Raw genomic sequence first — 13648 nt, 5'->3', positions numbered from 1 at the left:
TGTGAGTTGCCCTACCCGCACATCCCCAGGTGAGGGGGAGAAGGTGCTGCTCTGCCTTCTCATTTCAGCTCTCATTCTGTAAACAAGTATCCTTTTCGAGGTCTATTTAGTGCCATGTTTTGCACTTGGGTACTTTTTGTTGGTCATTTGCAGTTTAAAATGATCCTTAAGCCCAGAACTGAAGTGCCATGTAGTGTTCCTAAGAGCCAGAAGGCTGTGACATCTTTTTCCAAGAAAATGTGTGTTAGATAAGTTTCGTTCAGGCATGAGTTATAATGCTGTAAACTGTGAGTTTAATGTTAATGAATCCATAGGTATATTAAAGGAAGTGTTTTTTTTTTTTTTAACACAAACGTGGGTTAAAAAAGGTTATGGAGATGGATATGGATAGCTCAGTAGATGAAAATGTTCTGAGCAGAGGCTCACAGGAAGCTAACCCTATACTTCCCCTAGGAGCGATGGTTCAGTATTCACTCATTCAGTGTCCATGGTAACTTTATAAATACTGAGAATCACCTTTGATTGCAAATTGCCATTGTACATTACCCGATGGAGCAGTGGTCACAATATATGAGAGCATGTAGAGTGAAAACACCTGAGGGATCAAGGAGGGCTTCACAGAGGAAGTGATGTTTGAGCTCTCCTGAAGGGTAAACAGGAGCTCCCAAGGAAGAGAGGGTCTGGAAGAACATTTCAGGCAGAGAAACCAGAATAAAACGAAACAAAACAAAAATACATCTTTTTTTTAAAAGATTTTATTTATTTATTTGACAGAGAGAGAGACAGCCAGGGAGAAAGGGAGCACAAGCAGGGGGAGTGGGAGAGGAAGAAGCAGGCTCCCAGCAGAGGAGCCCGATGTGGGACTCAATCCCGGAACGCCGGGATCACGCCCTGAGCCGAAGGCAGATGCTTAACGACTACCACCCAGGCACCCCAAAACAAAAATACATCTTATTCCACCTTCTTCCCTTGCATTATTTTTCAATTAGGCCTGGGAACCTTGAGGACACAGGCAATGGGGCTAGCTAGCATGGTCACAGGACAATCAGTTGAAGGACCTGAATGACTATGATTCTTCACCACCCAGCTTCACCTCTACCCACACCCATCGACACCCATCTATAGCTATGAAGGAGTTTCTGGTCCCTTTCCATTTGCTCAGACTGATTTTGAGTACAAGTGCCTATAAGATGAGATAAACTATACAAACATTCATTTGCTTTTCTCTTTTGGATATCTCAAAGCACTTTCCCATCTAAGATGACGTTAGATTTCTCAGCACCTTTGGGATGAAAGCAGGAGTGCATGGTTCCCAGCAGACAGAAAAGGAAAGTGATAGACAGCATGCCTGAGGTTATAAAGCTACTTGACAAAGGTGACATTAGAACTCAGATCTCCTTCCAGGTCCTGCATTCTTCCTAGAGATCACACCAAAATTCCAACCATGTTAATAATAATCATAACAATAAAAGCTTGTTTTTGATGACTCTGCTTGGTGTGTTCCATTTATTATTTCATTTAATCTTCTAAGAACCCAAGGGATAGATACAATTATGATCATTTCAGTTTTACAGAAGAGAACAGGGCTTCATAAATTAGGGAAACAATGCACGGTCCCCCAATTAATGAGTGACAGAATGGGGGCTTAAAGCCAGACCTGTCTGTCCCCAGATTCCATGCTCCCAACCATTCAGTGGGGCTGATTATGGGGCCACCTATGCTAGCCTCTGACACTGGGCCCATTGTGCCTCAGCTCCGTTGCTGCACTTCTGTTCAGAATATGCTCTACAGGCCTTAACAGTTCTTATCTAGAATTATTGTGTATACAATTTGTTTAAATAACGATGAAATGTTCTTTGCTGTGAAGTTATGTATAAAAGATCTGACCTTCAAGGGGGACCAGTTCCATAGAAGTTATGAGAAATGAGCAAAGTGAGAGAAAGACAGCATGAAGGGGGGACATGCATTTCCAAATGGCCCAGGAAGGAGCTGCAATCTTTCAGCAGCACACCAGTCGTCAATACTTCATTTGTAAAATAACAGGGCTACTTCTTAGGATTGCATGAGGCTTCAATGAGCTGATCCATATATAATACTTAGCAAAGAGGCTGGCCCCAAATAAACATTTGATAAATGTTAGTTTAAAACATACGTTTTAACAAATTATTCCAGATTCAAAGAAGGAAATAGGCAACCCAGTTTCCTATGGAGAGACCTGGGTCTGGGTCCAGCCGGCCTTGGGCAACCCTTCCCCTTTCTGGGCCCCAGTTCTTTCATCTGTAAAATGAGGCAACTTTAAGCAAGTGCTCAGGTTTTATCTAATGGACAACATCAATTGCATAACTGACCATCAAGTTTCTCTTTTCCTTCTAGCTACATGCACCAAGTGTGTGAGCCTATTGTACGTAGCAAGCCCATTGCACTTAGAAACTTCTTTTGTATTATTCACAGTTTCTCTCCATCTCATACCCTTTTCCTTTGTTCTTTCTAAAAATTTGTCATTGAGGGACAACTGAGTGGCTCAGTTGGTTGAGCTTCTGACTCTTGATTTCGGCTCAGGTCATGATCTCAGGGTTGTGAGATCAAGTCCTGCATGCAGCTCCGTGCTCAGCCTGCTCGCGATTCTCTCTCTTCCTCTCCTTCTGCCCCTCCCCCTGCTCACACTCACGTGCTCTCTCTTTCTCTCTCTCTCTCAAATAAATATATAAATAGATAAAATCTTTAAAAAAATTTATTATTACCTAGGGGTACCTGGGAGGCTCAGTCAGTTAAGTGCCTGACTCTTAATTTCGGTTCAGGTCTTGATCTCAGGCTGGTGAGTTTAAGCCCCGTGTGGGGCTCCACATGGGGCATGAAGTCTACTTTAAAAAAAATTATTATTGATTCTAAAACATTTCAGTCATTATTGTTAATTTTAGAATTTATGTTTTCTCTCTCCAGAACCAATTCTTATACCCATTCCAGATACTCTACTATTGGTTTCTATGAAGCAGGGTCTGTGAATTTTAAATGGAGATCTAGATGTCCTAAGTGACCTGAAACTTTTCTAAAAACAAGGCAATGTTGCCACACATGGAACCACAGTGCGTGGGCCACAGCTTAGCAAGTGGCAAAGCAGTTTTTCGCCTGATAGCTTTGATCCTCTCATTGCTGATGGCGTAGCCGGGGGTTGGACGGGAAGCATATCTGAGGGCAGTAGGCAGATGGCTACACATTTTACTGGCAACATGTAAGCTAAGTTTTACTTTTGATTATTCGTTCAACTCATATTTACTGAACTCCTATTAAGTACTAGTCTCTGAGGAGGTGATGAGAAGCAAGAAAGACCCACCATTATCTCTTAAATTTTATGCTCTAATGATGGTACGCAGGCAACTATGTCAGCAATCCCAACACAGCACAACAAGGGGGATGATAGAGGAAGCCCAGGGGGCTCTGGGAGCATAGATGACTAACCCTAGCCTAACCCAGACGTGAAGGGAGCTTGAAGGAAAAGAGAGGTAAGTGGACCCCAGAGGGATGAATAGAATTTAGGCAGCAAACTGGGGGCAAATGCAGAAGCAGAGGGGAAAGGGGGATAGATCATTCTAAGCAAAAAGCCCAGCTTAGGTAAAGGCCAAATACAAGAGTGAACATAGCACATTTGGGAAACTAAAAGACTGCTTTTAGCTAAAAGCATAGAGAGCTTCTCACAGCAGAAGAGACTGGAGAGGTAGATGCTAGATCATTAAGACACTTGTGGGCCATTAGTTAAGGAGTTTGGGCTCCATACTGAGAACAATAGGGAGCTAGTGAAGTGCTTTAAGGACGGTATAGAGGGGGAAACAGGTGAAGTGACTTGCCTAGGGTCACTTAGTTGCAAAGCTGGGACCAAAAGGCAAGCCTCTGGATTTCCAACACAGTGGTTTGAACAAACCACATTGCTTCCCCTTATAAGCAAATGGAAATCAGGGGTCAGGGAATTATTTTTGCCTAAGATCTAACCAAATATATATGTAATAGTCTTTTTGTTTCTTTTAAGCAACTTGCTCTTGAAAGGTGAAAAGACAGGGAAGGAACAACAGGGAGAAATATGTCTTCCAGAAATCTACAACATCCAACATAGTGTGCCCTTTAGAATGAAAATCCAATCTCTCTTGTTACATATTTGTAATCACTGACACTCAAGATCCTAAGAATCACAGTGGAAAATGAAAAATTAAAAAAGAAAGGGAGATAAGAAAAGGAAGGAAGGAAGGAAGGAAGGAAGGAAGGAAGGAAGGAAGGAAGAAGGAAGGAAGGGAGAGAGAGAGAAGAAAGAAAGAAAGAAAGAAAGAAAGAAAGAAAGAAAGAAAGAAAAAGAAAGAAAGAAAGAAAGAAAGAAAGAAAGAAAGAAAGAAAGACTGAGTTCAGTTTTGAAAGCCAGCCTCCACAAACACCTCCACGGCTTTCTCACAGGGACAGAAATGTGTGTGTGCACATATATATAAGTCATCCTTTCTGAAAAGGCAATTTAAATTAGAATGAGTGATGTAACATCAAACCATAAAGGATCATGAATTCTGAATGTTCGTGAAATGGTGTGAGATCAGTGAGGGCAAAGATTCCACAAGTCCTATGCCAGAGACTCTGCTAATATGGCCCCTCTATAAATAGCCCCTAACAGGAATAGCTACGTGATTAAGTATAAATTTGTGGGCCCCAGGCAAACATTTCAGAAAGCTTCCCTTGCGACAGGACTTTATCTTTTATATCTATACACACTTTAAAATGTCTCAAATGCTTTCTAGTGTCTACCCGGTGAGGTAGGAAGGGCAATGACTCCTCACATTATAGATATGGTGGCTTCTCAGGAACCGACTGTTGAAGTGACTTGAGTAGGGGGTCTCAAGGTTGGATCTGAAGGCCCACCAGGCTGCAGCTCCTTGAGAGCCGTTTCTTCCGCCAGCCCTGAATGGCAGATAAGCCTTGAAGAGAAAGGTGCCTGTCCTTTCAGGTTCCTCCTGTCACCATGTATGTTCCTTTTTGTCCATTAGGCAATTCTTCCTGAAGGAAGTTGAGGCAGGTTCCTGCTTAAGAGATGGCAGCTTCAGGGATTTGGCTCCAAGGAACTAAGAAAGTATTCCTGAGCAGAGGCGCCGCACTGGGGACCAGACTCAATTGGTGGGAGTCCCCTCTCCCCAAACCTCAGCTTTATTTTCCATCCCTTCACCCAGTTTCTTTCCTTCACAGAACTTCCTCCAGCTGTAACTGCACATTACTAGGTGAATTTATGCTCTGTCTCTCCTGGTAGATAAGAAGCTCCAAAAGGGCAGTACACCAGTGCATACTCAGCTCCTGGCACGGGGCTCGGAACAAAATAGCTGCTCAATAAATATTAGGTAGATAAATGAGCACTTGGAAATAACGTGAGATCGATGAGATCCCAACCGAGCCCAAAGCTTCCGCCCTCCCACTGCTGCAGGTGTGGCTCCCAGGCGCGCGAGACCTGGGGGCAGGGCCTCCCTCCCTTCCCCATCCCGAGAGCAGCGCGGCTGGCTGTCCCGGGGCAGCAGCCGGGGTGCAGGTCGGGGATGCGCCGGCCGCGTAGAGGGGCGCACCCGGAGCCCCACGCCGCAGCCATTTCCTGCTCTTTGTGTGACAGCCGCCGCCGCGGAGGGGCCGGCATCGCGCGCGGGGGAGGAGCCGCGACGGGCGGGGGGCGGGGCCGAGGGCGGGGCTGAGCGCCGCGGCCGGCGGAGCCGAGCGGAGCCGGGCATAGCATCCTGCGCCCTGGCGCGGGGCCCCGCGGTAGCCTTGGGCTGCTCCACTGAACCTGCGGCAGACCCAGGTAAGCGGCGCTCGCAGGCCTCGGGGCCGGCATGGGGACCGGGATGCTGCAGGGGACGTCGATACGGCCGTGAGGATGCGCAAGGGGCCGGCGCCCCTTCTCCTAGCCCGAGGGGGGCGCTCGGCTCGGCGTCCCGGCTAGCGCGGCCTGGGGGATCCCCCGAAGCCCCTGGAGGCTGGTCTCCAGGCCCTGCGCGGCCCTCTTCCCCCGCTGGCGCACCCCGGGCCCCGCGGCGCGGACCCCCTACGAGGAGGCGCGGACACTCGACGCAGCTCGGGCGCGGCGGCGGCGGCGGCGGCGGTAGCGGCAGCGGCAGCGGCAGCGACAGCAGCAGGTGCGCGGCCTGGTCCGGAGCCGCTGGCCAGAGAGGAAGCGGCGCTAATCCAGAGCACAGGAGACACCTGCAGCGGCCGCAAGCCCAGCGGCGGCGACATCCCCGAGCCCAGGTATTGCAGAGCGCCGGCTGCCGCCACTGCCGCCGCGGCCACCATCACCTCCTCCAGGGACAGCGAGAGCCGCGTGGGCCCGACTGGCAGACGCCTGAGGCACACAGCGCCCTGCGGTGAACGAGAGATGGGTGGGGCGAGGGGCGAAGCGCCAGTGTTTGGGGGTGGGAGTTTTAACCAGGGAGGAGGCAAGTCTGACCAGCTTTGAAGCCTTCTGGCCTACACTAGCATCACTCTCCTTCCCGGCTGGCGGTGGGCGGGGGGAGGACAAGGGGAAGGGGATGAGTGGGCTGACTCCTGGGGTGAAGGTTGGATTTTCTTGAGCTCTGGAGAACCGGAAAGATTGCCTACCTGTCTATTGTAGTGTCTGCTTTTCAGGACATCCCTCTCCCTCGATGGATCGGTGAAAAGGGAGAGAACGGGGGTGAGGGTGGGGGCAGGAAGCATGGTCGGGCAGGAGTATGGTTCTCTGTACTGAGGAGAACCTGGCAGGAAAGGACACCGGCACTGCCCTGGCCCTCCCCAGCTCAGGGAATCTGACTTTGACCCCTGCTTGCCTAGTGTCTCCAGCTCAGTGGAAACACTCACCTAGGGCTGATGGGTCATCTGCTCCCCTTCCAGCCAGGACAGGAAGGTGGCAAGGACCTTTTCTTGCTAGCCCCCAGGTGCCTGTGCCTTCCTAGCATGGGTGAGGAGACTGGGGCGGTCCGGCTGGCATGAGAGACAAATTTAGGGGAGTGCTTGTTCTCATACCCCTCTTTTCTACCTTCTACCTGTGTCCCCCTTAGGGCAATGTGTCTTAGCTTACTTGCTCTTGGGCACAGGCCCTTTTGGAAGCCATGCTGGTAACCCCAGAGATTACAGATGTTGGAGGGTAAAATTCTAGGTCCGTGTCCCTGAGCAAGATTACAAAGGCCATGAAGCCAGTTTTCGTCACCATAAGACCTTCTCTGTGACTCTCCCCGAGGCCTCCCACCTCCACCTCCATGTTCTATGCTCCACCCCCATTCTCCCGTGTCAAAAATTATTTTCAAGAATGGAGCCAGTGAACATGTTTATCTTTAAAGAGCTAAATACAAAAGAATTGTCATTCGAAGCAGAGCAGGTCCTTTAGAAGTCATTTCACTGGAAAGGAAACAGAGGCCGGAGGCATTTGAATATAAAACAAAGCTTTAAGTCAACATATTTGATATCTCTAATGGTGGAATTTCAGGCAGTGGGCTGCAAGTGGGAACAGGGAACTAGGTCGCAATTTTGGGGAACAGTTCACTGAAATGACAGTATCTAGCAGCTGTCAGCTCTGTTTGCTGCTGGGGCAGAAATACCGTGGGAGCATGTGTGTGTGTAACCCGGCCAGGGGTTACTGTCACTGGAAGGTATTTGTGGAGCACCCAGTATCCGCTTGGGGTGGGGGGTGAACTTTCCTATTGAGAGTTACTCATGGGCACCGGCTGCCATCTGCCCGGGCAGCTACTAGGCCACAAGAAGAGCGTGTTGTTGCTTACAAAGGCAGCACTTCTGCCTGCACTGCGCCTCTGGCTGGGGGCATTAGCTCTCTGCTCACTAAGCTTCTTTATTATATTTCCTGGCCAGTTCTGACCAGTTCTGGAGGCACCCAAGCCTGCCTTGTTCCGTCCCTGCTGAAAGTGGAAAAGGAAAAACTTGCTTTAGGCATTAGGCCAAGAATTGGGGTGGTATATGATCCAGTAGGGGGAGAGTTTTTCTCTCATCAAATCAGAGGCTGGCCCAGAAAAGGTAGACATGAATTTAAAATCTGGAAAAGAGCCCCAGGAGAACACTACATGTCCCCTCTGATAAATCGTGCCCTCTTGGGAGTTCAGTGGGCCTCCACTGCTGTCATTGACCAGCAAGCTGAATGAGGTGATGAATAGCCACAAGCTAATTAGCATTGGAGACAGCGCTCCTGGAAAACAGTACAGGGCTCCAGTGCCCACATTTGAGGATAGGCCTACACTCTCACTCAAAGAGATTTCTTTTGGCTGCTGTTGGCCCTAGGGTTCTACCAAGAGCTTCACAAAATGGCCTTTTGTAGCCTCCATGTGGCCACCATAACAATGAGTCTATTTCTTTACTAGCAAGTATTAATTATTCACTTGTAGTTGACGAAACCAGACATCAGTCACCTCATTGGAGCCTTTGTAACAGGCCTTTGGTTTCGTTGTTCTGAGGAGCAAACCCATGTCTAAGGTCTAGAGGGTAGAGCCACTTTGGTAGTGGGACATGCCTGGCAGTAACTGGGAGGCCAGCCGTGGTGGGGAAGGAGCTGGTCCTTCATTGGGTGCTCTTATTTAGTGAGGGTCGCATGAATGTGTTGAGTATCTAGCATATAGTGAAGTGTTATTATATTTATGTGTTTATCGTTTAAATGTATTAATTACATAATCATTAAGAGTATGGTTCATGTGTGTAGTCAACCCACAGCTCTTCCCAACCCCTCTACCTCCAGAGCCTTCCTGGATTTTTGGTTTTCCCAGGGGATTTGGCTCTGTGACCAAGAAACCTAGCCCCTGAAGGTTTACCAGCAAAAAGTAGCCAGAAGAGTGATAAGATGTGGTATCAATAAGGGCTTCAGGTAGGAAGTGCTCCTGAGTACCTCACTAAAGGTGGATTTAACTTGAGTAGGCAGAGAGAAGGGGCGGGAATACACTAAGCAGAAGCCCAGAGGTAGTTCTCACATTTCAACACACAGAGGTCAGGAAGGAACTTTCCTTCTGTGTGCATTTAGCATTTTGCAATCAGCCAAAAATGTTAAGGGCACGCTTCACTTCCCAGGCAGACAGAGCAGAGCCGTGGCCTTCGGACACAGGATTTATCCTTGACTTGCTGTGTGCCTTTAAATCCTCCACTACCTCTCTGACTTTAAAAACTGGCCGAAGGAAAGCAGCTTGCCCAGCTTGTTACCTACCTGTTGCCACAAGAGCCTGCAGATGAGATAATGCCTATAAATCCCAGTCTTAGAAGAAAAGGCCATGGAAACAGAGAAGAGAAAGAGGTTTCGGAATGTGTGACTCTTTTGGAGGACTGCCCTTTATTCCTAAAGGAACAATTTATTAATTATATATTGTGTGTCAATTTAAGAAGACAAAGCTGTGGCCTCTCTGTAACATTGAGCCAAGGGGAAGCTGAAAGGCACTTTGTGATTCACAGATTCTGTCAAGGCCCCTGGATGGCCTTGTCTGTACAAAGACACTTCAGATTTCAGCCCGTGGGTGTGGGACGCCTCCCAGGACGCAGAGTTTGGACACTGGCTTCCTAGCCATGGCCATTATGCCAAGGGCTGTGTGTGGTATGCCCCAAAGGATGTCCATTCAAGCCATACTTCTTGGGCCCTGGCAACAGAGGAAGAAACTGACTGGGTGCAAACCCTTGAAAGAAATTATTTTGAGAAAGCAGAGCTTGGGTTCAGGCAGGATTTCTTGCAGGGACCCCTCTGGCTGAGTGGCATTTTGATTGACTTACAGCAACTCAGAAATAGTGCAAGGAGGGAGGAAAGTAAACACGACCTTCTGGAGAGATACCCGAGAAGGACCCAGTGATGACTTCATCAATAGGCCCTTTGATTGTGTGTTTGCATCATCGTTAGGTCATCTTAGAGCCGTGGTTCTCAGACTTTCATCTCTTCGTGGGATAGAGGGATGTTTAGTATGTCCCTGTGGTATGGTCTCTGTCTTCCAGATAAGGGAGGAGATGATGTCCTCTGCAGAAAGTAAAGGTGGTGGACTGGTTAGGAAAGTTCAGGAGACTTCCGGAGGTTTGGAACAGCTGCCTCTGTGTGTGGAATAAGAAATCAGCTGGGGGATGAATGATAGGATTGTCTAACTTTACTGAGACCAGAGAATCTACAGGGCTGACCCTCAGAAAAGATACTCAGTAACTCAGGGATACCTGAGAAAGATAGCCAATTTGTGCTTTTAAACTGTGATGCCTTAAGACTGATTTTGGCAAGGTATGAATGGTGAGAAAAGAATTCAGGACTAAGGTTCAACCATCAACCTCCAAGTATGTTATACCTTCATGTGGGAAAGAGAAATAAGGACCTGCGTCTTACGGGTTAAGGTGGACACTGTATGACAGAATGTTCTAAAGAAGTCCCCTCCGTGTCTTATAGCAATAAGGCTGACTTAGATGTGATGCCTTAGAGGACCATAATGTTTTAAATTAAAAAACATTTTTTTTAAAAACCAGAAAACATGAATTTGGGCCACTCACTTAGGCATTCAACAAATTGTTCCTGTAGTGCTTATTAAGTAAATAATGCATAGCATGTGCCCTGATCTGTACTAGGGCCATGGGTCAAACTCAAAAAAAAAGATGACTATTCCTGTTTTTGATGATCCAAAGAATTAATGAAACATAAAGCAATTTATAATGCAGTAGAAAATTGTGGACTCTTAGACTGAGCACTTTCAGAATCCAGAGAAATAAAGATTTGGTGGAGTGTGGCTAGTCAGACCTTCGTGGAGGAGGCCTGTGTTGAATTGGGCCTTGACAGTGGTCAAGGGTAGGATTCGAGAAGGGGAGAGGACAGTCTACTGGAGAATGGAGAGAGTTGGAGCGAAGGCAGGTTAATGGCACCTCATACTGGCCAGAGTGGGTGTCCGTGTTGGAGAACTGCAGTCTTGAAGGAAGCCCTTTGCATGGAGGGTCCATCTGCTGTCAAGTGTCATTTTTTTTCAAGTTGGAAGGGCCCTGGGAGAGGCTCAAGTCCAGTGATTCTTAACTGGTTGTTTTAGGTTTGCTTTCTTTATTTTTTTAGTAATATGATAGACAATATTGACATGTTCAACACCCCACACCCTCAGCCAGTCCCCTCCCCACTCTACCCCCATTTTCTCCCACTCATCAAAAGAGATATACACACAAGCCGTGATAGCACGTGAGCACTTGGCACCCTCCCAAGCACATAATAAAAGTACTTTGTTTGCAAACCTCACTACTTAAACCGTTAACTGGTAAAAGTTGCCCACAAGAACCTTCACGATGGATGTTTTTTGGTTTTGTTATTTTTTTAAAAGATTTTATTTATTTGAGAGCGATACATAGAGCAGAGTAGGAGGGGAGGGGCAGAGAGAGAAGCAGGCTCCCCACTGAGCAGGGAACCTGATGCGAGACTCGATCTCAGGACCCTGGGATAGTGACCTGAGCCAAAGGCAGATGCTTAACCCACTGAGCCACCCAGGGGTCCCCAAAATGGACGTTTTGACATCACGGTTGAGAACCACTGCCCGGCCAAGCTCTCTATTTTACAGACAGGGAAATGGCCTTTTTAGAGAGCGTGAAGAGGTGATTCCAGGACCTAAGTCGGGCTTCAGAGCGAGCCACAGTCGAGCTGCAACTTCATGGAACTGAGGCCTGCTCTCTCTGCTCTGGTGGCTGAACCTGCCGTCTGGCTCTTTGTTTCCACAGCAGATGCGGCGTGGCTGGCTTTCCTTCCTGAGTTTGAGCAGGCGCTCCTGAGACGCAGCCCCTCTCCCCAGACAGAGGTCACGTTGGTGCCCCTCCCACGCTGGCTTGTCACAGGCCCCATCGGGAGCAGATCGGCAAGCTGGCAAGCTGCCCTCGGTGGCATGACCCCCCTCCCTGCAAGAGGATGGGATCTGCCGGGTTGGGTTATCAACGGAAAGGCCCCCTCAACCCTGACAACACAGGAAGCAGCTGGGTAAAACGGCTGGCAGGAGCGGTGGCAAGGGTTCTAACCCTGCCAGGGTCTTGTTCTCCGCCGTAAACAACCAGGAGGGTAGGCCTCCTCCAGAGGCCCCAGACATAGACTTCTCTGCTCTCACCTCACGTCCCTTGTGTGGAGAGAAGCTGCGGGGATGGGGCCTCTGTCCCAGAAGACCCGCAGGGAGGGAGTTAGGTAGCGAAGACCGCTGAAGACAGTGCTGTGGACTGGCCAGATGTCAGTCAGAGATGCTGGGGAGGAGGCCTTGGGTTGTTATCTTTTAAAATAAATTTTAAAATTTCGATCAAAGTAATGCATGCTTTCAAAAGAAAATAGTATTGAAAGACGCATAATGAAAACAGCCATCCAGCGCCCACCTCCCCAGAGAGGCCGTCACTCCTAAGTCACTGTTTCTGCCAGCACGTGCCTCCAGATCTCTCTCAAGGATATGCTTACGCGGCTGTTTCTTGATTTATCTGTTCTATGCATTGTCTGTTTACTTCCTGCTGTGATAGATGAACTCGCTTTCTTACACCATCCGCCTCCCTCCCCTGGCCACATCTCCCAATATAGCAAGAGCTCTGTTTTAACCTAAATCATGTTTGAAGCATCTACATTATTAAGACGTGTAAATGATGATCACAAGAGAGCTAGGTAATGTCCTTTGATTTATCTCCTTTCCTACACGGCTTTTTTGTATTATTGCATAATTAGAATTTTCTCCCTTCCTTCCTTCCTATTTAAATGTTGCTCTTTTTTTTTTTTTTTAACAGCTCTGTCATATCTGTTATTGTATCAGATCCTCCTATCTTCCGGGGAAGTTACAGTGTGAACCCCAGCTCCGCCCCTAACTAGCCAAGTGACCTTGCACTGGTCCATCTTGTCTTGTCTCTGAGCCTTAGTGTCCTCTGAGCAGAAAGAGAGCCCAGGGAAGGAGGAGGACAACGAACCGAACCAGTCTTGTTCTCATTCTAAACCTCAAAGCCCATCCCCCCACCTCAGAGGCTGTTGCTGTCTGAGCAGTCCCTCCTCCAGGGTGGGGCAGCCACCGCCCTGCCCCCGGACTCAACAGAGGCAGTGCAACAAGACCTGGGGGGTGGAGGGGTGGGGGTGCTGGTTTGGGTCCTGCCCCACAGTGGGCCGGCTCGTCCTGCAGTCTGGGCCTGCTCCAGGATGTCCCGTGGATGTGTCTGTTGCTCTCTGGTTCTCTTCTACTTCCTCTGGTGATTTTTATTCATCGTAGTCTCTGCTTGTCCGGGCAGCACCATAGCTCCCAAACTCGCCAAGCTCCTACTCCAGCTCCCTCTCTCTGTACTGCTCCTACTTATGTATACCTAAGTGTCCCCAAGTACTCATGCCCATGGGAACATGTTTTGGTAATGACTTTATTTATTGACACATTCTGCGGTTCACCCATTTAAAGCATACAGTTCAGTAATTTTTAGTATATTCGCAGAGTTGTGCAACCGTCATCGTGATTGATTGTCATCACCCCAGAAAGAAGAACCTTCATGCCCATTAGCAGCACCACCTAGTTCCCCGCAGTCTCCACCCCAAGCCTAGGCAACCACGAATTACTTACTGTCTCTCTTGATTTGCCCACCCTGGACATTTCCTTTTAAAAAGCATATTATGCTTCTTTCACTTAGCAGATTTTCAAAGTCCATCCATGTTGTGGCATGTGTCTATACCTCATTCTTTTTTATGGCT

At 48.2% G+C, this 13648-nt stretch overlaps 1 protein-coding gene across 2 annotated transcripts in view; it reads left to right on the top strand.

Annotated features, from left to right (window-relative positions):
* The first annotated feature begins 5715 nt into the window (after nt 1–5715).
* Nucleotides 5716–13648, top strand: part of CYFIP2 (cytoplasmic FMR1 interacting protein 2) — a 120818-nt gene continuing 112885 nt past the window's right edge. The window contains exon 1 of one of the 2 annotated variants that reach the window (XM_045791993.2): nt 5716–5809. The gene's annotated coding sequence lies outside the window, so the exon portion shown is untranslated. Of the gene's footprint in view, nt 5810–5829; nt 6256–13648 lie in introns of those variants that run through there. The other variant, XM_045791994.2, reaches the window with a different exon arrangement.

The sequence above is a fragment of the Ursus americanus genome, chromosome 15, assembly GCF_024610735.1.
Source record: "Ursus americanus isolate L20-20 chromosome 15, mUrsAme1.1.p, whole genome shotgun sequence".
Taxonomy (NCBI): domain Eukaryota; kingdom Metazoa; phylum Chordata; class Mammalia; order Carnivora; family Ursidae; genus Ursus; species Ursus americanus.
This window is presented reverse-complemented; position numbering and strand designations above follow the sequence as displayed.